The following is a 23,416-nucleotide window of genomic DNA, read 5'->3' on the forward strand; positions in this document are numbered from 1 at the left end:
TAACATGTGATGAAAATTCTTATCAAATAGTTTGCAGTTCCTTTTCGTTCTTTCCACTCATGATTTGAGAAAATAAACTTTTAAGCGATGATGAATGGATATTTGCAGTCAGTGACTTCGTTGTACTAGGTCGTATTAACGTACTTCGTCATTATTTCTGTCAAGGTTATGCCAGCCAACTCTGCATATCCTAATAGATACTGTACTAATTTGCTACTGATCTTGTTCAAATTATAACGGTTGGTGAGTGAAAGTAGTTGTTCTAGGGTAATGAAGTGAATCATGCCATATAATTTAACTTCGATAGTAAAAGTGTAGGGTATACCATTTCTTTTCAGTTAACAGACGAGCAACTTGTTCATAAACTCGATTTCAAATTGTGTTCTTTTGTAAACCGAAAGCGATTTAACATATATTTGTTTTTTCGTCGGTAATATTGCTTTTGCATGTACAAAAATATTAGATTTGTTTGAATCAATAAAATACTATGTTTTTCTATATTCATCTGGGAAGCTGTCACTGGTATTTTTATACAACTTACGAATTTTTTATCACACCAAAAACATTATTTTGAATGATTTAGCTTCGACATTGAGAATTTGTTCGTGCCTAATTATAGGCTTTGATGTGCTTTAAATTTTGGAATATAAATTAGAGTATTGTAAACGTGTGTGGATATAGAATGATGAAAAGTTAACAATATTTGCTATGAACGTGTAAAGTGCCCTTTTCGTATGTATACTTTTGGAATTGAAGCTTTTTTTTTGAGTTTGCTTAATCAGAATTATTGAAAGTATTTCGTTAAATTATACCCGTAACAAAGACTTCATATTTTTTTGTCTGGTCTAATTCTTGTTGTAGCACACTTTATTGGGACCATGACAAATATCCAACAATAGATGGCTATATTAACTGAACAATCCAAGCAGAAGCAGTAATAAATTACATTCATTTTAACATTGAATTATTAAATTAAAATATTGATATCAATTTGAATACTTACACCCTAAAAATAGTTCTTTGAAAGGTGAATCTTATATATGGTTCAAGAATTGTACCTAAGGAGAAGAATTCCGCTAGGCGAAGAAGTTTTCACAAGGAGGAGGGAGTTCATGACAGGGACTTTGAGCAAGGATATTAAGAAAAGACTCGTAAAAACTTTGATATGAAGCGTAGCTATGTACGTCGCGGAAACGTGGTCACTGAAGCAGGAGGATAGACGTAGCTTGGAGGATTTTGTCATGTGGGTTGTGAAGAAAAATAGAGAAAGTAGTAGTAGTACTAGGTAATGATGGGCGAGGAGAGGGGCATGTTGGGAGAAATCCTAAGGACAGATTGAGTAGCTTCAGGTGTGATGTCGTGGAAATTGAACATAATGAATAACTTTCCACTAGATAAGTGGAAAAGTGATACGATCGGTTATTCGTTAAATCCTAAGGAGGAACGAAAAAATGGATGAAGGGCGTATTGATCGGCAGTGGGATGCTGAAAACTGTAATAGAGGGGAGAATATTAGGCAAACGAGGAAAGGGCATGAATAGGATAGGGATGTTGGACTGGATGAAGGGAGTAAGGAAGTACACATAGATAAGAAGGGCTTGATTGTGTTTTATAGGAGTCACAAAATATTTATTTCGTAGTTGTGTCCATCCAAAACCTAACTTAAACCGTAGATTACCTTGTTTGTATTTTTTCAGTGAACAAATACATTATGGTAAAAGTTATGATTATTTTTTCATTTATAAACGCTGAACGTTATTTTTAAGGGTATTTAGGTGGTATTTACTATGTTGCTATTGGCACTGGATTGAATGGAGCATATTTAAGGGGCGAAATGACGAAGAGTTTAAATCTGGTAATGGGCCCTGTCCGTATTTCCATTTGGCCACATATTTGGCCCTGAACGGCCTTCAATGGATCATATTCGATTGTCACCCTCCCATTACATGTCGAACACTCGACCAGCACGTCAAATGACAAAAGATCTTTCCCTCCGTTCGTTCGTCGGTCGTAGCAATCGTCCTTCCGATGCTTTTTACTTCGATGCCATGCAGTCTGGTCCATCATTATCAACCCCTTCCTGTTAATTATTAATAATAGTGAAAATTGAAAATCCATGGTGAGATTTTCTGACGAAGGCATATCCTATAGAACATTATCTAATTCCCTAGCTTCCGAGAAAGCATTAAAGGGGCGGATGGTTATGAACCAAATAACATTAATAGTACCACTCCTACGAATCCATGTTCCGTTGAAAGGACTTAATTGGAAAATAAGGACTCCGTTTGTATTTCGGTTTGTTGAGTATTTTTCCACCATTAAAAAATCTTAAATTCAGATTTCAAATCGCCAAGTTTCGTGCCGTTCCAGCTAATTATAAGCAAGGAGTGTATGTAATAATTACTCGTATTTTTAGAGCGCCAGTCATTACATTTAGATTTTTGTTGTCTCAAATAATTGCTCTAGATTTTCTTTTCATGAGGCTTAATTTGGTGTAATATTGTTTGCTTCAATGTGACGTCTTGTCCATTGTCACGTTTATTTGAAGAAAGAATTGCTATTTGGTTCGTTTAACAGTGATAATTACCTACAGCGGTTCTCTCTTGCAAAGCGAATAATTAATTACTTTGAGACATTATGGTCGATATTGTTCATAATTCATGTAAAACATTACTAATTTGTTCCATCCCTTGTAATTCTATTTTGTGCAATTTGCATCCAATTAGCCAAAAAATTAAATTCATATCATCATTTAGCTCTTTGAATACATATGGTATTTAATAGTATTCAACGTATTCAGTTCGATAATGCCTTCAAAGCCATCACTTATTTAGCCCTCTTAGTTCCTAGAATTTATTTGAATTCGTAAATTGTAGTTTTTTTAAATTCCATTTATCATTTCCTCTCCCTTTTTCTCTCTCAAGATTCCATTTTCCTCAAGTCACAAGAAATTCTCGAAGTCCCGAGCAAAATAGATCGCCCGGAATCAATTGACCTCGTTTCAACCATTGAGAGAGGGAGTGAATTTTAATTGCGTAAATTCATCACGCCCATTTTCATTTTCCCCTTCTTATGATATTTTTATTAGCACTTTAATGGCACTTTGAGAGAAAAAGAAATGTCCCAGTTCAAATAATGTGCGTCGGAACGGTGAATGGAATAAGAAAGAGGGAGAGGAAGAAGTGGCATGACTTCACGTTGGGTGACTCATCGCTTTTTGTCTGCTTCACAGGAGGAGTTGGTCTGAGGCGAGGGAGTAAGCCTAACACACCTTTGGGGGTTCTTCAAGGTCTGCATCCTCGGCCCGCTGTGAATCTTAAGGGTAAGTAATTGCATTTGAATTTCATGACTTAGCTCACCTTGACATCGACACGCACACGCTCGGGTATTCTCCGAGGTTCGACTCACTAAGTAGCCCTTTACTTCCCGACAAAATCGCCCGTCTGCCTTGGCGGATCACTCCCTTTGTGTTGTCGCTTCAAACCTTTTCTCCCTGCCCAATAAATGCTCGCAGAATTACAAGTGCGTTATGAGTCTTTTCTGCGGCGCCGAAATTTTTAGATACCCTGCCGAGAGTAGCTCATGTACAAATGAATCTCGCGCTAGCTTTCGGGGAAGGCATTAGTCTTATCAGTACTCATTACTTACTATGATAGAGCGAAAGGGTTATCGATGAGTCATGGTCTTCCGAATATGCCTCATCTTACCTGTTACAATCTATTATTTGTGCAGGTAGCTTTTGTAGCTATTTTTTGTGAATGTATTTGTTTATAATTCTTTAATTCTTAATACACTTAATTCTGTAAAAAATTCAAAATTCCTAAATTCAGCTTTTCAATTAGGAATGGAAGGTTAAAGACTATGATAGTGGGAAGAACGTTATGCAAGCAAAGTAGTGAGGGGGGAGGTATATGATGGAAAGAGTGTTTTGGACAGAAGGATGTAGAAAATATGCAGAATTGAAGAACAGTTTACTCTAATGTAGCTCTAGTACTATTAGGGGCGTCAGGGTGTGACTTTTTGGACGAAGATAAGAAATGTAGCGATGCTTAACCTTCTACAATCAACGGTAGAACACAATCCAAAAAGAATAATTCTTCTGTATCTCAATAATCGTGCTTTAGAGTACCGACTGAGAAAATGAATAGTAAACGATCAGACTACTTTTATATATAATATATATACCTACCGATTACGTATTTTAATGCTGTAGAATAATTAAAAATGAAAAAGATGGCTGAATTACTCAAAAAAACTGTTGAAATATAATCGCTTTTATGAGGTAGCATATTTCATGAAATTTACAAATGCAGCCTTTGTTATTCTGCGACAGGTTTATAAGTTTTTATAAATTTTTTGAACATTTTTGACCGGCATAAATGGTAACGTTTGCATTCATACTCATAAGCGATTGATGTGTAATTATCATAATGGTATGAGTTTTTATGGTAAAAATATAGAAAAGGATATCGTGCAGCGAAAAGAAGACAGAAGTTGTCATGCGCATTTTTCATCTACATCTACACAATGCCCCGCAAACTGCCACAAGGGAGTGTGGCAAGGGGTGTTAGGTCACCACCCGTAAACTAGAATAAAATAAAATCGTATGCAAAACCAAATTATGTTACCTCTACACAAATATTAGTTTGTTAATACATTCGACGTACCTTAGTCAAGCGAAATAAAGTTATGTACTTATATATAACAATAGTTAATAACAGGGTACGTACATTTAAGTTATGCAATAGAACTATTAAAAAGATGGGATGGGTCTATTAAATAAAAAGAATAACATGCAGTAATAAACATGCAAGATATCAACAAATATATTCACTACCAATTCTAATTATCTCCTACGCGATTGCTGCCATGTCCTTTGTTATCTCTAATGGTTCGAGGAAAAAATATTATTTTAAATCTAGCTGTTCTACAATAAATCTCCCTGGTTTTACGTTAGTGATCTGATCTATAATATTAAGTGGGGGTCTGTAACATGTCCGTAATATCCTCAGAGAAGTAACCTATCTCAAATTTACGCAGTAAATTTAACCTGTAGCTAACCATACGGTCAACTATCGCTCCCATCCTAATTATTTCAATCGTGTCGTGACACTGATACCTTGTTCATAACGCTTTTCCCAAACCTAGCTGTACTTCGTTACAATTGATCTAGTTCCAAAATTAAGCCTACTTCATGTGAATCCGATACAATTCTAGTATACTCTACGTGTGGCCTAAGTAACGTGAAATAACAGAGCTCTGGGACCCTTTCATTACAATTTCCAGGTATTTTTTATGAATCCTAGGTTTTTATTAGCCATTCCGCAAATCTCCCAGCTGCGTGTCTGCATACTGCCTGGGCATACGCTTCAAGGTCTGCCCGTTAGATTGTAAAAAATCAAACAAGTGCACCCCTTCGTAAGGCTTATTCCACTGTTGTCTGTGTGTCTAAGGCTAATTCCACTGTTATTTTAGTCGACGCAATTCCATCTCTGTGTTTGTAACTTTCTCCTTCAATGGTATTGTTGCGTTTAGTAGATTCAGAAATTTGCTAAAAAAAACTTGAAAAGTAAACACTGCCCATCGTTTGAAATGGTTGATTGGAATTGCTTTTTTATCGCTTCTTCCGTGGCTCTGTATGAAATCGTCAGCACAGCTCCGCTGACACGGGAGTGAATCGTTAGTGGTATTTTTGAGAGTCGTTAAATGAATTAAGTAAAATTGACAGCAAAATCGATCGATATATGAACCTTTTTTTCCTTCACACAATTCGACACTACAGCAGTAGCAAACATAGCTTACACCAATTAATTGAGCCTCCCAAATTACACTAATTGCCAATATAAAATTACTCTAATGGCTGGTGGACCAAACACCCACTACCACCCGGTTTCGTATTTAATTGTATGGTTATATATAAATGTAGATTTCCAGGTGAAATCTTATGTAATCTTGGTTCATAGAATTAAAAGAAGATTGTTTTTTCAGAGTGCTAAAAAGATGAGCAACTTTTAGATTTGAAGGCGTTGTTCTCCATTTAATTTGAGCATAAGGAGCTTGAGTGACCAATTAGCTCCCGTTAAAATCGTTTCAACATGAGTGATTGGCGATGAAACTAGAGTATTTCCTATCAAATTAAATGGCCCTATTTCTTTAGATTCAGTCGTTTTTCGTTAGATTAGTCGTCAGAAGATTGACCTTTTTCAATTCGACTTTCAATTAAAAGAAGGCTGATTTCACATTGATCTGAACAGGAACATGGATATCAATTTTTCGATATATTTATACTGTAAATTTATGGCTAAAGTAATGAATGAAGAAGATTACGAGAAGCAGTTATTTTAGTGCAAAATTGCCGCGGAAAAACCCATTGTAACGTCTAAGCTGCAAACTGCCCATCCTCTTGAGACCTGAAAGTGAGACGATAAGTAGGGTTAAGATAGCATTTGCCTGTCAAGTTGACGTTTTGAGGAATACGAAATGAATATCTTCGGAAGGTCAATTTTTCTAATATTTAGTGAAGCTTTGGAAAGCGAGTTCTTTTTCCTTTGAGTGACTTAGTCGCAAAAGCGTGAAAATGTCATCATTCCTTCCTCGGATGCCGTGAGAAGATAACGCTGATGCACTTAATTGCATTGACCTTCATTTGCTACGCACTCATCCATTCCTCTGGGGAATCGCTCTTCCAATGGGAAATGCCTCTGCTGCGAGGTGCTCTGCAGTGATTGCTTTGGCTTTAACATAGATTAGTAGTCACGTAGCTTGTCATTAGGAATCTCCCTATATTCGTGCTTTGTTAACAAACCAAATTACGCTACGCGTCTTTGTTTATCCGTGTTATTCACGTCCTCTCTTAAATAGCTACTCACAATTCCGCTTTCCTTGCTTTCCCTCATATCTTACATTCCACACTATTGCTATGACGTTGCGGAAAGCAAGGGGTGGCACAGGGCATCCAACCAACAAATCTAACTGCCTAAATTTTAAGAGTAGATTCTGATGAGTCATTTTTTCTTACTTGTATTTTACCAATGAAATTCGATTTTTATGGCGTTCATTCGTTATTACAATTTCCTATTCTTGCAGAGTGGGATTATGTTATTCACTGTCTTAGATTTTATCATTCCCTTCATCTCCTTCCTTGGGCATTTTTACGTATCATAGGTCCTGATATTCTTATTGGCCAGATAGCTTGCCATAGAGTTTTTGTTTGCCTCTATTTCATTCGGGTATTTCCTGTTTTTTTTCTGGAAGGTGTACCAGGATTTCAAACAGTTCATATCTTTTGTGATTTTCAATTCTTGTTCTGAATTTAAATTATAGAATCATTCTAAGGGTTGCGTTTTAGAGCCATGATGGCTTAGTTTTCCTGTTGTTGTTTAGTTAATAAGTGACCTTTATTTGCAAGGGTGTTGATGAAATCACAACGCAAATCATATGTAGTTGAGCGGGAGAGAGGATTCTCATAAGTACATTTTCTGTGGGATTTATTTGCTGATTACCTTTGACTTAATGCATGCCCATCGACCGAAAATCTTTTGTAGCGAGTCACTCATATCTCCATCCAACCAACTTTTTGATGGTCGTAGGTCATGGGGAAAACGCATCGCTGATTATTATCATGATGCAAAAAGTCTGATGCCCATTGGGTGTTGAATTTATTGAACATTCCGTCTGCGCGGCTGAGTCCAGCCCCTGTAAGACTGCAATTTGACGTTCATAAATGCGTAAATATTATGTTGGTTGCATAACTACGAGGATGTACACGTTTCCTTTGCCATTTCAATTACGTAGGAGAACCGCATCGTATATTTCCGAGTCCACTGCAACCTTTGCCTAAAACGGCGGCAAAAAATGAATAATCGAATAAATGAATCGCGTAGAGCGTTAGAAGTATAGATGCAGCCCTACTTACTTGGGAAGGGGGCTGAGTTTGATTCCAGGTTACTTTGGACATCCCCAGATTCACACGAGCTTTGAGATATTTAGGTTTTATTTTTTCCTGGGAAACACGGCGGCCGGTGACAACGGTAAATGGGATGATCACTCCCGATGTGTGAATTTCACGCGCAGTAGTGATTGATTGGTATTTGATGAGCTTTGGCTTTCACTTGTCAAACTAAACTTCGAGTGTATGTTCGTGGTTTAGGCTACTTTGCACGTGAGGTTAAATGTGATAGCTGTTTAAGTAATAGTTTTTCCGAAGTATTAATATGGTTTTGATGTACGGAGAAGTAAATCTTCTTTGGTCTTACTCATTATCTAAGTCATAAAGTCGTCCTAATCATCGTCGCTGAGTGACAGAATTGAGTAAAACTTTATATCGATTTTTGCATTGTTTGCCTAAGATACATACAGATTTAATTTATTCTCTTTTTTCATGTAACTCAATTATGACGACCATTTTTATCTCTTTCAATTTATCGTGTTTTCTCGGAATTATTTTCCCTAGTTGTCAACGATATCGCGTTTCAAAATGAAACACTGTCAATATCTGTTAATCAAACCTATGCAAATACTGCATCCAAATGCATCACTTGCTTAATCAACTCGGACCTCATTAGAACATTCACCAATGGAAGGGTCATTTTGTATTTAGAACGCCGCTAATGGGGTAAACATTTCGAGGTCAGACCCTTTTACAACTCAATAGAGAATTCGATTACTTCTCGTATGTTTAGCCTTAGATAGAAATTATATGAAGATCTCTTGATAATGGATAAAAGCCTTGTAAAGTTCCGTTAATTAGTGTAGATAATTTTAATATAGTTTGCAAAAAACCACTATAAAATTTTTGTGATGCATTAAGGAAGATGAAATTTTATGAGACATTAATATCATAATATCAAATAATTTCTTTGAACACTTGATAAAAATTATATTTTTATTGTTAATATCTATGCATATTAAATGTATTACGATTGAAATTGAATAAATAATATATTACGATTCAATTTTTTTCAGATATTCATTGTTATTTTCCTGGGAAATAATTTTATTAGTCTCCCTTGCGTTCAGTCATAGTATTTATTTATTATTGGCGCATGTTATTAATAATTATGTGACTTAAAGTAAGCTAAGTAAGAGACGTTTCAACTTCTTTTCAACTCTTTCAACACTTAATATCCTTCCTTTTGGAAGAGGTTTTATGATTTTGTATTGGATGTCTCGATTTTAAACTTATTCATGACCAATAGTATGCCTTCTCCTTAATTTAAAATTTTGAACAATCCACCCAGTTAATTCATGTGAGAATTCATGAAAAGAGTTTGAATATTTTAAGATATTTCATTTACTTTCAGCTGAAATACTTTGCATCGAATATCTTAATGGGTATTTGGGTTTATATTGATCGAAATGAACATCTTATTGCAGTACTTTAATCATGCAAGTTAGATAATGCCGAGGTCTATCGATGTAAAGGAGGAAACTACCTCAAATACATCAATTAGTAAAGTTCTTTTGATGATTACGTGGGAGCAAAATCTATCCGTCAAGTTTTTTTTTAAGTATGGGAAGTTTAACTAAGTAGATGGGATTGAATGGAATTTTAATTTTGAAGTTGCAGTCAACAAAATGTATTGAACATTTTGATGAGGCATAGTAAAATCTGCCCAAAATACTAAATTAGTAATATTTAATATGCATGTATATTCTTCAAAATATTGAAATCAGGCACTTTTTTTCTAATTTAATTTCTATCATTGAAGAAAACGTCCCTATTTCGTCTCCTTAATTATAAATTGCTGGGTTTAAGTTTACAAAGGGTGATGATTTTTATATAATTGTTTTTACCTAGTTTTTTATGGGTACTCATTTACGCTCCAATTTGTTTCCACAACTCCAGCATCTCGATATTTAAGCCGGAATCGTAATTTTTGGGAATCGGCTAACGACTGTAAAATTTATATCAATAAAAATTATTAAGCGATTTCTTTCAGTAATTTCATTAAACTGTTTCACGACTTAGTTGTTAAAGTCTTTCAAAAATAGAGATTATGAAACTAAAAGCGGGTTTCCATCGGGTGTTTCATTTCATGCGGCTTCCTCCGCGTAGTTATTAAAACTAAAACGTGTGTTCCTTTGAGTTCTTATATCTAAAACTACTCCTCGTCGCATTTTAATTCGAACTCCACACGGAATCTATTTTCTCCGAAGAGATATTAAAACCCATGAGTCCACAGGAAAAAACATCACGGAGAACATTTCAAATGCGGAAATTCAAAGGACTGGAACCAAAGAGGCTGCATTTCCTTGCATAAGGTTCTTCACAGCCTGAGCACCCTGAAATAGTCAAAGCGTTTATCCAGAACAGACGGTGCGCCAGATTTCCTCGTTTCATTCTAGAAGCGTGAACAACGCAGGTTCTCCCGTCCGAACTTTCTTCTGGGCGCTAACGTCCGTCCAAAAAAAAAGGTGTCGTTCATGTTTTATGTGACACCGTTTTTTCGGCGATTCGTGGCCTCACGCATGACACACTTTATCACAAATCCCTTCCTTTAATATTCCACTGCGCCTGCCCTTTCATCTTCCGGCAATTCTTTACGAAGCATTTATGGTCTGAACTCCGTAAAATCGATATTTTCAGCATTAAATTTCCTGTCGGATTTCCACTTGCTGCATTACAAATCCGCGTCGATTATTTTAATGTTACCTGACTTTTTCATGTCATGGACTTTGCATACATTTTGCGTGTTTGGGTTTAATGGATTTCTTTAATGTAATACGGAATAACGTCCGTAGCGTGTTCGCAAGTGAAATTTAATGCGCAAATTCCGTACGGCATCGCCTCCACCGTGTTTTGGTAATGAACATTTACAAGAACACGATTTATCTTAATAGTGGTATCATTATATCAGAAGTGGCAGGAATCATTTTGGAAGGGAAAGGATAATTCATTTCTTGTAGCATAACATTGAAATTTGAATGTGGAAACTCGATTAGAGGAGATTACTCTTGGTAAATAAAATGCTAGGTCAATGCAAGAATTTCAGATTTTAAAAATCATTCGCATTGACCGGGATCCCGGCCAATCAATCTTGACCAATCCCGGTCAAGGCAAATGATTTTTACACTCTAAAACTGTTGCATTGAAATGCATATTAGCAGATGACTCCGTTAAGAGTTACTGTTGCGGCATCTCCCACAGTTTCTTGGAGAATGATAGGTGCTTGAAGGACAAAAAGATTTCTTGGTGTCGTCGCCCCGAGGGTGATAAATGTTCCAAGATTCCAAAACATAATTAAGAATTTGAGAGAAAATAAATTTAGACTTCAAGTGAAATTATGGGAAAAATCACTGCGAGTTAGTTCTCGCCGGAAAGGAGTTTTGATTTCCGAAATTAGATGTTTATGATGTACTATATACGATAAGTGAAATCTTCAGGATACTCGCCAATATAACAGGAAACTACATGTTCATGTAAAGTAATTCAAACTTCCAATTGTCTTTTCCAATTCCCCTCACTTCAATCATTCCTCCTACTCCGTGAAATTTGCAATTGACTGACTTGCAACGTATGCTTCAACACAATGTTCACTCTCCACAATATCGTGCACTAAAGTCGCCGCGAGGACGTGCATAGTTAGGATTGAACTATGAAAAAACACTGGAATCAGCAGCAAGTGATTTTTATTAATTTTTTTGTAATTTTATGGCCATGAAGGAAAAATTGAACTGTTGGATTTATCAGTTTGAGAGTAAATATCTCTGATTTTCTTATTATGGTTCGACCTACGGATATAGCATTGAACTTGTATTTTTTCCTTACACCCCACTCGAGTTAATCCTACGGGCCTTCAACTTCGTCAGAAATATGATTTAATGTTTATGTTCTGCGTGGTTAGATGATCGAAATCCAGGTTATGTGTTAATTTTGTGAGTCTGTGAGTTCTTTCAAAGTATTTTCTTATGAACTTGGTATCTTTTCCATTTTGAAATTTCGTTTCAGTTCTCGGATTTATTCTTGGTGAGACGGGACTGTTTTAACTATGGAAGTATTTTCAGGGCTTTGTCTCAACTGAGGAGATATTTAATGATATGCATGTATCCTTCTATTTTTACACATACTTGAATTTTTGATCGTCGAAAACCCAAATCATAGCTAATTCACCGCATATACTACGCTTGTTCTTCCTTCACATCAGGTTAGTGTTTGCGCACCGTTCCGAAAAATATCGATTTGATCAATTGAGTGGAACAGAGTGAAAATCTAGGCAGTTAGTGAAAATAGCCTTAAAAGGGAAAGAAAGTGTTACAAAGATACTGCATAAAATGGAATTATAGCCCATGTAATCTCCAGGAAAACTAATTGCGGAGATTTACTTGTATATTTTACAACTATCATCGTTGAATTAACCTACTGGACATGATTAGTAGGTCGATCAGGCTACGTTCTCACAGCTTTGATTTAATTGGTTGGTTTGATGTAAAGGTTCACCTAATTTTAGTCGTAAGTCCAACGCCAGGAGAAACGTACACATTGGGGCAGAGCGCCAGTTTGTTTTCCGTTGATTTGGTTCTTTTCTCTGTTCCGCCTGTTGTTTCCCAGGGAAAAATAACATCTCCGAAAAAATCACAGAGCTTAGGTGGGGGTGCTTAGACTCGTCACTCGGATTCGAACCCTGACCCTCTAATCAGTAGCCTATCACTCTTCCCATTGGGACTGACACGTCCTAGAGCAGATTAAAATGAAAATAACGGAATCAACTGTTGATTCAAGAATTTATTTTAACTCCGCACGATTTCCAATCACAACAATGCTAGAATAAAATACTAGAAAAATAATGGGGGAAAGAAAGCAAAAGGTCACTTTTTCAGACTTTTTCCATTATATTTTCACGACGGGCATCCGAACATGAATTCTGAGAAAGGCATGCCACACGCCTCTGCAAAGCTCGCTTGGTTTAACACTCTTACAGATACGTGCAAATGTGGAATACCACTCTCGTCCCCCGCGAGATACTTTAGCAAACCCTCCTTTCCCTTTAGGGTGTGACGGAATTTGTGAACATTCGCTAAATGCAGCTCGAGCTTTTCGCTTTCCCTTCGTAGCAAGTACGCGGAGGACATCCGTCCCACCCTCGCCACGGCTTCCCCTCCTCCCGCATTCGGGAAGAGGCTCGCTCCCCATCCCCTGACCATCCCATCCCTCCGGCCCACCTTACCCCTCACCAACCCACCCGTACCTTTTACCAGCTGCCGCGGATTTTCGCTTTTCCGTCCTGACAACCTGCCTCTCGCCTCGCCGGAGACGCCTACACCGTCACTCCCAAGCGCGTTTCATAATCGCGTAACATTTTCTCATCTCCGAGCGCAAATATTCAGTGAAAGGATAAACGATTCGTCTTCCACTGTTTTCACAAATTTTGTGCTGGAAATTGTTGATTAAATTATTAATGGGATGCTTCTCGGATCTGCATATTATAAATAATATATCGTCCGTTTCCGGGAAGCCGGACTCTAGTCTGCTAATTAGTTCCTTCCTCCACGTGGCATTTGCATAATATGAGTGTGAGCAGTTAATGAGTGCAATCGGTATAGGTGGCGAGTGGAAAACGGAGAGCCTTTAGCGAGATAGTTGTAGTGTGAGCCAAGTGGAGCAGAAATTTGAAGTTTTTATTCGCAGTTCAGCGAAGAGTGGTTTGGGTTACGGCGGTGTGAAGATCGGGAAGGAGAGAAACTCGTGAATGTCTACGAATGGATAGTTTGGAAAAGAGAATTTCGCAAACGGACGTGAACAATTTCATTCCAGATGTCGATTGTGCTCATTCCTGCACTAAATTATTTGTATCAAACCGGTATTTCTAATGACCTCAGAATTTTTTTATTATTTTCGTTATGAGTACATGTGGCAGTGAGTTTCGAGAATGAGGTATTACGTTACTGGGCATAATTTGTAAAGATAATGGATAATTTCGATTGTCACTTGATGTTTTTCGCGAATCGAAGTCGGTGTCATGATAATATCCGGACTAATTTTTTTTAATTACGCCAAAATCCGAACTGGAACTTTTCTTGCATAAATTAATTGCATATTCTTTTTCTCCGTATCATTGGCTAACTCTTTAGCATATCTACCGCCAATAAATTTTGAATTCGTGATTTTGTTAAATGTAATTTTTCTTGTTGACACTCAACCAGTTTTGGACAATTCCGTCAAATATTATTTCAAGTGATAAAATTCCCCCCCTAAAATATTTAAAATAAATTCGCCAAAAATACTTTATAGTTCCTAATGCTTCATTTTTCGTCGATCCATCTAGGTTTTATGGAAACGGCAGTGGTAAGGGTGAATCCGACGTACAGAACTACGTACGTGTTCCGAGTTTGGGTTTACCAGTTTGTACGTGAAGATATAGTTCGCAAGCCACGACTAAGTGCTTGCCTCGAACTATTCGTTCTTCTGAAAGGGTCCCGACGATACGTGTTGAATTTCCTCCTCTCTCTCCCCCGAATATCCCGCACCCTTCCCCGCCTTCAATTCTCCCATTCCCGCCCTCGTCAGATGTCACGAGCACTCCGAAGCCGCATATCGGTTCGTCCAAGTTTTTACTCCCATCTCTTGGGTTCTGTCACGTCTCCACCAGCTCCCAGACCAATTGCCAGATCTGCTACTACCTCCCAGATCAATCGGAAGTGTTGTATATAGGGTATACCACGCCCTGCTACATGTCTTAATCGGTGGCTTGCAGGGTGCGGCGCAGCAGATGCAAATGCAGAAGTGACGTCCCACCACGCCTTCCATCATACCCGTTTGACGTGCGCGTGCCTGCACAAATCGCTCGTAGATTTTGGGCCGGAGCAGAAGGTCGGGCGACCCACCCCCGTCGGGAGACAGAGAGTCGGAGAGAGGGTATGCGGGTTACTTGTTGCAAGGGTGTAGTGAACAGCGAGCGAACGGGCGCTCGGGACGAACAGTCAGCTGATTCGAAGAGAGCGAAGATCTCTCCCCAATAAATAGAGTGGTAATTTTGTCCATTTAAACGCCGAGGTATTAGTTAATTTTTATGCTTAAGACTTGCATCCATGTCTTAATTGAATGTTTAAATTTACTCTTTACGGGAGGGAAGTAAATTACGCATGATTGTAAATGTAAACTGCTCCTACAAAATAGCAATATTAACAGGGGAACTCGGCCTCGCTAATCTAAATTTTTGTCAAATTAAATTAAAAAATATGGATATTGTGAGTATCTTCAGAGTTTTATAATGTATCAATATATTTCTTTTTTTTCGCTTACTACGCCGAGATGAACACAATTTTTTTCCTTTTGCTCTTCGGTTGTTTTTTAAATTATTTATTTAAATATAAAAAATGAAATGAATGTAATTTTGGAGGCATTACGGTTTCTTATCCCAATAATGTGCCTTGGTTTAAAAGACAATGTCAAATTTATTTAGATTTTATTTTGAATTGATTTCACGATATATGTTGTTGTACTCCCAACTTGAAGGTTTATTATTCCTGGTGCTCGTGATCATCACGGAGAAACGCGACCGTTGAAAATTTGATTTGGTTTTATTTCGTGGGTGATTATAAGTTGATTGGAGTATTATTATTCCAAAAAATTGGATAAAATATATATTAAACTCAGGCAAGGTTAAAAAAGAACAATTTTCGTATATCTAATTTTTGCATCAACCAACTTGATGTAGATGTGTTAGGAAACCCTCCTGTTACCCCGAAGATCGCGATTTCTTAATTCAATTTTGCAAATGGATGGTTTATTGAAGATTGCTGATTTTTTTAGGTTTACAGTGTGCTTTAACTCGGCGCATGTGAAATGAGAGCCACCAATTAAAAAGTAACGATAGAGTTATGTTAAGGCGGAATTAAAATAAAAAATACACGGTCCACATAAATTGGGAAGTTTTACTCATTTAATTGTTCGATGGTTAAAAAATCTAGTGACTCAGATTTAAAGTAATGATCGATAAATTCGCATAAAAAAGTATAGCTGGAAGTTGATTTTGCAAGCAATCAGGTTTTTTTTCATATCAAGTAGTTGAGATTTGAAATGGTACCATTAGCTCTATAGGCGTCGTTAGAGTTTTCCAATACCTCTCAGTCGTCTTCGTTCCTCGTATTGATTTTTATGGAGACTTTTCACACCTGCAAAACAATAATACCCGAAATTCAAGGGAAATAATCTAAAAGGATCTTCAAAGGAACTGTAGAAGATGCCGCAACAGTAACTTTTGACGGAATCGTCTGCTAATACGAATTATAATGCAACAAAATTGCTGGGAGCCCGGCCAAGGTGAATGATTTTTACGCTTCGAAAGATTTTTATATTCTAAAACAATCTTTTTTTTCCTTTTCGCGCGAAATTTGATTTAAAACGCCCATACGCTGCACTGGAGCTTTATGCGTCATTTTTGCCAGTAGTCTAGGTAAAAATATTAACATTTGCCAGTGATTGACCGTTGATCGATTTGACATGAGCACGTTCCATTTGTTTTTTTTAGCTCATAGACCGCAGCATTAACAATCGCCGACTCAATTATGCTCTAGACAGTTCGTTTAATTTTGTGCACTTGGGGTGTTGTTGATTTTGCAGTAGTAAATCACGTCGAGGGTCTAAGGGAATGGGGCCCCTTGATAAACCGCTCCCGTAACTCTTAAATTAATTTCAACTTGCGGAGGCCCTTGAGGCTGCCAAAGGAAATCACGAGACTCGCGTGCTTGAGGCCTTGCCGGTGGAATTCACTCGCTTAATTTGATAATGCGTCCAGGTAACGACGCATCGGTCGAAGTAGTCAGTGGGTACCTTCGAATATTTTATCACTCGCGGGAATTAATGAACTCGCGCCAGAGCTTCTAAATTGGAGGAAACTGGCGAGAGCGTTTCCTCGGGAAGTCGTTTTAGTTATGAGTTCGGGAAACTTGGTCGGCTCCGTATTAGGAACTGCATAACGAGTGAGGGATCTTGGATATGGTGTCGTAGTTGGTCGTGTTTGGATGTTGAATGAAGCGAGCGCAGCCGCTGCATCGCTTTATTATCGAGTCGTTAAATAACTCCGGCGAGAAAATATGTTTCCTCTCCGTGCGGTATTTTCCTTCGAGTAGTTCTGCGGAGACACGTCAAACCTTGAAAACGTTCATGAACACTGAGATAGTCTTACCTACAAACGGATCCAAAGCTATAACTTGGATGGGAATAAAGTTTCCTCGAACAGTTTATCCTAAATGCTAAACTTTGTGTTGAATTGAATCAAAAGTTCAAAATTTTGTATATATTAGTCTTAGTAATTTACATCGTGACGTTTTCATTCAGAAAGGAAAAGAAAATAGGCGTCCGATTGAATTCCTATGGAAGCCTAACCTTTTATTATGGGTAAACATTGTTTTGTAGTCGTTTCCCAGCCTTTTACTTGGGTAGTCGGTTTATTTAAACGTAGGACCTTACATGAGAGCTTCGTGTCTTCCTAGATTTCCACCACGTCGGCCCCATTCTCTGTGACGAGAATTTCGCGCGCGTTGCAATCTTCAGGTCAGAAGAGTGAATTAGGCGTCTTTGGATCGCTCATGACGTTAAGACGTTAGCCTTAATATCGGCGGAACTGTCCTCCCATAAAATGGCCTTACGGGGAATAAATCTGGGAGGACACGAAAATTCCATATCAATTCACGGAAGAATTAATAGGTTATAATGTGATTTTTCGATGCAAGTTGGGATATAGGAAAAATCATTATGTGCGAAAAACATTTTAACTAGTGCACCTATATGAATAGTCATTTGTTCCATTGGTGTTTACATGAGTGTCTATGATTTTGTTACTACAATGAAAAGCTGATTAAATCGCACCATCCCATTAGTAAAGTTTGCATATTCCCTTTCAAATTATAATTATTAGTTGCGGGAGCGAATGAGTTAAATCAGTACGCAAAGGTGGGACATTTTTAGGTTTAAAGGTCCCATTTTGTCCTACATTAAATTTTTTTAGATATTTGCAAGAGGGTAGGATTACACTGAAGTATTAAGTGCTGAAAATATTGATACTGTTTAAGATATAGTTGAACAGTCATGGCAGTTATTTGTACCTTTCCCCAACATCTCTGAGTTAAGCGTTGAATAAGACTTTTGTCTTTCGAATATTGCTAAAAAGAGGGTAAATGGCAAAGAGAAAACTTGTTTCTGGGGTAATGCCTCCCGATGTTGCTTTTAAATAAAATAATTTACATGAATTATAAACCATTATTGTAGAAGTTGTTTTTTTTAATCATAAATTTAATCTATAATATAATGCTCTCTAAAACAGTATTGGTTATTACAACGGGAAGTTTGGATTTTTGGAAATTCTGAACGTTAAGTGTTAGATCATAAAATTATCTACACAAATCAACAGAAAGAAATATTACATGTGAATCGCCCACAAAAGACAGAATCCGTTTCCTTGGAGTTATCGTGGCTGTTTCACTGTGATATTTCTTCCAAAACAAACAGAAGCGCTTCTTTGGTTTGATATATAACGAAATGCACACTTTGCTCTTTGCTTACTTGTGGGATTCATTTTTTTGGCTTACTTTTTAGAGTTACCTTTTGTGTGGCAACAAAAAAGACAATACGATACTTTGCAAACAGATTTAAAGAAATGCTATTCAATTCGTTGATAAAAGGAAGGTAACATAACTATGGTAAAAGGTGGATAGAGAAATTAAATACTGAAGTTATTCAGTTAAATGATGGAATTTCTGACGCGAAAGAGATCATTTTCTCTACTTGACTTTCGGGGGAAATAACACAATGTGGAATGGGTCATTTTCCCACTAAAGCTCTTTTTACTTAATATGCTGGGTAAAAATTTCATTTTAGATGTAACACTCCGTTGAAAGAACTGAGAAGTGTCATTCGTAAATAATTGTGGTGTTACGAGGTATATTCATGATCACTAATGAAAGAACTATCAGAAAGCACTATTTCTTGATATTATAACGAAACCTACTCTCAAAATTCACTTCGGCAAATGAATCTCCTTGTGCTCAGAAATAAGTAGATGAATTTCAAAATTTGACTAAAGAAGTGCCTTTTCATTGTGATAATTTTTTCATCAAATGGTATTAGTTCTATATCTCATCGATTGTGTGACAGCCATCTCATAGATGGTTTGAACGGTATGGTATGGACAGCCATCTCATAGATGGTTTGGATGGTTGGATGGTATGGTTAGCCATTTATTTTTGGCTGTGAGGAGTTTGTGATTTTTTCAGGCAGCCTTAGAAAAGCAAAATCAAGTTTATATAAATAAATACATATACAAATATATAGATGAATAAATTGAGCCATTATCATATTTTTAATAGCGATTCATACCCGAAATACAAAGCATTTAAATGATTCGCAAGTTAATTTATTTTTAGATCCTCAGGGGTCGAATTTACGGTTTCATAACGAGTATGTGGAATGTACTATAATATCATCTTTTAATTGTCTCCCTTGACATTTTTTAAACATATTAGTCATTCCTCGTCCCCTCGTTGATGAAGGCTTCCCATTTTAATCTCCCTGACTACCATGAAGCACGTATTTTTACTGATTTTCGATTAACTACGTAATCTCTCAATCAGTATATTATTCGTCTTCATCATTATCATAGTACATCCATATGGTTGGAATATGGCAACCCTTCAAACTGTCCTGCTATCTGACATTCTCATCATTCGCACATAGTTCCTGGCGTTGACGTCATACGTCACTAGCATCGCGTCATTCAGCCGTTGGCTTCATCCGCTCAGATTCCCTTTCACGGATCCTCCCTATACGGTTTTCGGTAAACTATTGTGCCGCAAAATGTGTCCAATTAGTTTTCCCCATCCTGCTCGTGATTGTCTCACCTAGACCTTTCTCGTCATCCTCCTCTGAAGTACCTTCCCTCCAAGATGAATCTCGAGACCTCGCAAATGCCGAATCTCCCAGAATCATTCCGTACGTATGTGCCGAGTCCCCGAATGTGAACGCCGATAGCTGCGTTCCCCCTTTTCGAAGGGGTGAGTTGAGAGATGAATTCCGTCCTCCCACCTCCTTGGCGCCTCCTCCCTCTCTCCCTCCCACCCTCCCCCCTTTTCCCGTCGTCGCTGAGCAATAGCCACAGCGCCACCTGGCGCCCCCTCATCAAAACACGCTCAAGTGGGCCTCCCAACGTCCCGAGTGGAAGGGAGAGAGGAGAGATGGGGAAGAGGACCCACGGTGGGGTGGTTCGAGTGGGATTACCGTCCTTTCAGCGGGGTTCCCCCGGCCCTTTCCCGACCACGCCTCTCGGCTTCCCCTTCCTGTCGCCAAGCCTTTAACCCCTACGCGGTGGGGTGGAGGGTGACTTCCTCCGCGCCCTCGTTTCTGGAAACCTCCCGGGGTTTCCCGCCCCTAACTCCGAGTCTGGAGGCAACGGTCGTCGCACACACCCTAGAACGGTTACATGGCAAAGGTAATTTGTCACCTGAATATTTATTTCCCATAAAAAGACTGCCGTCGTTGTTCCTTGGTCCTCTCGACCTACGTTCACTATTTTAAATAGCTTCCTCCGGGTACTTCCTACCACACACTTCAACTTAAGGGTGGATAGCAAGAACTGAGCCCACTTGGTGTACGAGTATGTTTACTTCCACACACTCTCCTGTTGAAGGAAAACAATTATGGTAGTAAAGACCTAAGTGAACATTTTAGTCGGTTTTCTAAACACTGACTGAAATGTAGATAAATGTTATTACACTATTGGTTTTCTGCCAGGGCAAACCTATAGTTTTATTTTCACTATATGTTAGTATGCTTTAGTAATATTAAGATCCGATTTAATCTCACATGTATTTTAGTAAAATCTTGTGTGCATTGCTAATGAAAAACTAGGCATACAGGAAAAAGTGAAGGCATCAATTTGGCTTTCAATTCCCGAAAGGAAAAAATGGAGCATAGTAATTTTTCTTAATTGAGTATCAAAATAATTCTAATTACTTTAAAGTATTTTGTCAACGCCAGCGTGTGACAAATCATAACATATAATCATCATTAATAGCACCATATCAGACACAGTGACGTAGTTATTGGTAGATGATTGATTTCACGTATTTTTGCTAAAATGAGGTACACGTTTCTTTACAATAATTCAATTTTCGATAGCATATTGGATAAAAACAGGCAATATTTTTGTGGCATTCGTAGGGTGCGTATAATTTACTTATTATTATGAATGGCATCACAGTTCTTTCACGATTATCGCAACAAACCAAGCGTTGTTAAATTAAGCGTTCAAGATATGAACCAGCTCAAATTTGACCACCAGTCATTCCATGTATCATCAATTGCAATCACGTAAAATGTCTCAGGTCAGCCGTTGATTCAGGTTATGGAATCATCGTCTCATTTCCTCTCAGCGTGGACAGAGTTTACCCGCAATCGTTTCGGCGTAGATTCGGTCGTAACATAGCTGAATCGCCTCATTGCATTTTCGTAGATTGGACGTCCCGTGTGGGTGGCCACATAGGCTGCCGACATCCACTGTCGTAGACCTGGATTCGCTATCCGTCGGGGGAGGAAGACACCATTTGAAACGTTCTCGTCGCAAGGCAGTGAGGAGTGGATAGGTCGTTAAACCGATGACTTTGAAAGGGCATCTGGTAGAGACTGGAGAGCCAACTCGCGGACACACCGCTTTTCAATCATGTGCCTTGCTCCTGCTTAATCGTCGAGTCTCGTACCTTTCAATTATTGCCACCGTAAATGGAGCAGACGACCTTAGCAGTCTCCCTCCAAAGCCATTACCGCACTGCAGCTATCCACCGACGCCTAACCAATCGGAACCGAGGGTGATGCAGGAGACTGATAGGTGGTGGACTAAGGTGCCACATGATATGACTGTCGAGGAAAAAAAATGGAAACTCTAAGGAATTGACATAATAATTTCCCATGTCGACTCAAAATGAGGAGAAATATTTCACGTCACCTAAAATTAATGATATGCGATAATTTAATACTTTAAAAATTCATTCGCCTGCTAGACTGGGATCTCGGTCCACTCGAATGGTATTTCACTGAACTATTCTCGTATTTATCTGTATACCAAATTGTTGATTCCGCTAAAAATATTGTTTCGGATGTTTTTGCAGTTTCTTTTAGGAATGAATTGATGTTCTTGCGTCATTTTTATTTTTCCTATTAACCATGTTGAATTTTTTTGGAATAAGGCGATTTTTCAATTTTTAAATTTTAATTGAGTGGGAGAGGCGAAATTTTTCTGTTATTCGTCCGTTCGAGCGCGTTCATTATATTTTTAATTCACGTTTAATTTTCAGGAGGAAGTTAAAACCATGATACTAAATAATGCAGTAAGTTATCAGGTACTGGCATAGAACACGGAAGGGGAGGTCAAGGCAAACCGCTTGAAAATTCAGATAACTGGAATTTAATTTGCTTAAAAGCTGGTAACGCTGTTTTCGAACGTAATCTTGCAAATCGCTGACATAGGCTCTCGAAATCGCACTTCGATACGCCATAAATATCGCACGTCGCAGTCGGTGTATCGCATCATGAAACACGGCTGCTTTTGCGGGCTGATTCCCCCCTCGTCCTAATAATAAAGCCGTCTCCACATTCTATCCACCCTCTCTTCCATCCTCCCCACAAATCCTCCCCCCTTTTTCCACCAATCCGCGGCAGATGGCGGGAATGTCAGGCGTGTTCTCCCAAAGGGAATGTATTTTTTCCATCCCTTCTAGTCCTCCCTACCCTTCCGACCCCTTATCCGCCACCCGTCGACTTTCCCCAAAAGACGATTAATTCAAGCGAAGCAATTAACAGGTCTGATGCACGGTCCAAGGAAGCTCCAAAGTTATACGCCGTTAAAAAAAATATATATATTAAGTTAGAAAGAACGGTCGTCGTCTCTAGTTTTCGAACTTTGATGCAAGGTGGAGTGTGACGTGTTCATCTTCAGAGTGATAATAGGGGGAGCGCGAATAAAATCCGTCGCCGATGATAAATATAAATTTTGGAGTTTTTTCAACCCTGGGTATTTAATTATTCTCGAATTGAAAATTGCTTTAAAATACTTTCTGTTGTCTCTCCAAGAAACTCATTGTGATAATTACTTCGCTCTTTACTAGGGGAATAAATTTATCTGCAATTTCATTGCCAAACGGGAAATTAATTTCATCAATATTTGAGCACATTGCAGGCGTAAGAAGGGCAGGGTGGTAAGGAAGAAGTTGATAAGAGAGAGTAAGTTTACTTTATTAATCTAATATGAGACTTATTTGACAGTGGCTAGTCCAAAAAGGAGCGGTAATAAGGGTTTGTATTAGGGTATTTTATCGCTTCGACGGGTCAAGTTTTTTAATCATGCTCTCCAAAATTCTGGTTAATTATGAGAATGCCTTTCCCTAATTTTCTCTGACAAAACATTTGAGGAAAATTAAACTAAAGCGA

At 38.1% G+C, this 23,416-nt stretch overlaps 1 protein-coding gene across 1 annotated transcript in view; it reads left to right on the forward strand.

The window, feature by feature from the left end:
• The window catches only part of LOC139698710 (insulin-like growth factor-binding protein complex acid labile subunit), a 1,245,847-nt gene that overhangs the window by 735,938 nt on the left and 486,493 nt on the right, over positions 1-23,416 (forward strand). Inside the window, exon 7 of the mRNA XM_071597590.1 lies at positions 3,233-3,322. The gene's annotated coding sequence lies outside the window, so the exon portion shown is untranslated. The remainder of the gene's footprint in view (positions 1-3,232; positions 3,323-23,416) is intronic.

The sequence above is a fragment of the Hetaerina americana genome, unplaced genomic scaffold (assembly GCF_022747635.1).
Source record: "Hetaerina americana unplaced genomic scaffold, ioHetAmer1.1.p SCAF_9, whole genome shotgun sequence".
Taxonomy (NCBI): Eukaryota; Metazoa; Arthropoda; class Insecta; order Odonata; family Calopterygidae; genus Hetaerina; species Hetaerina americana.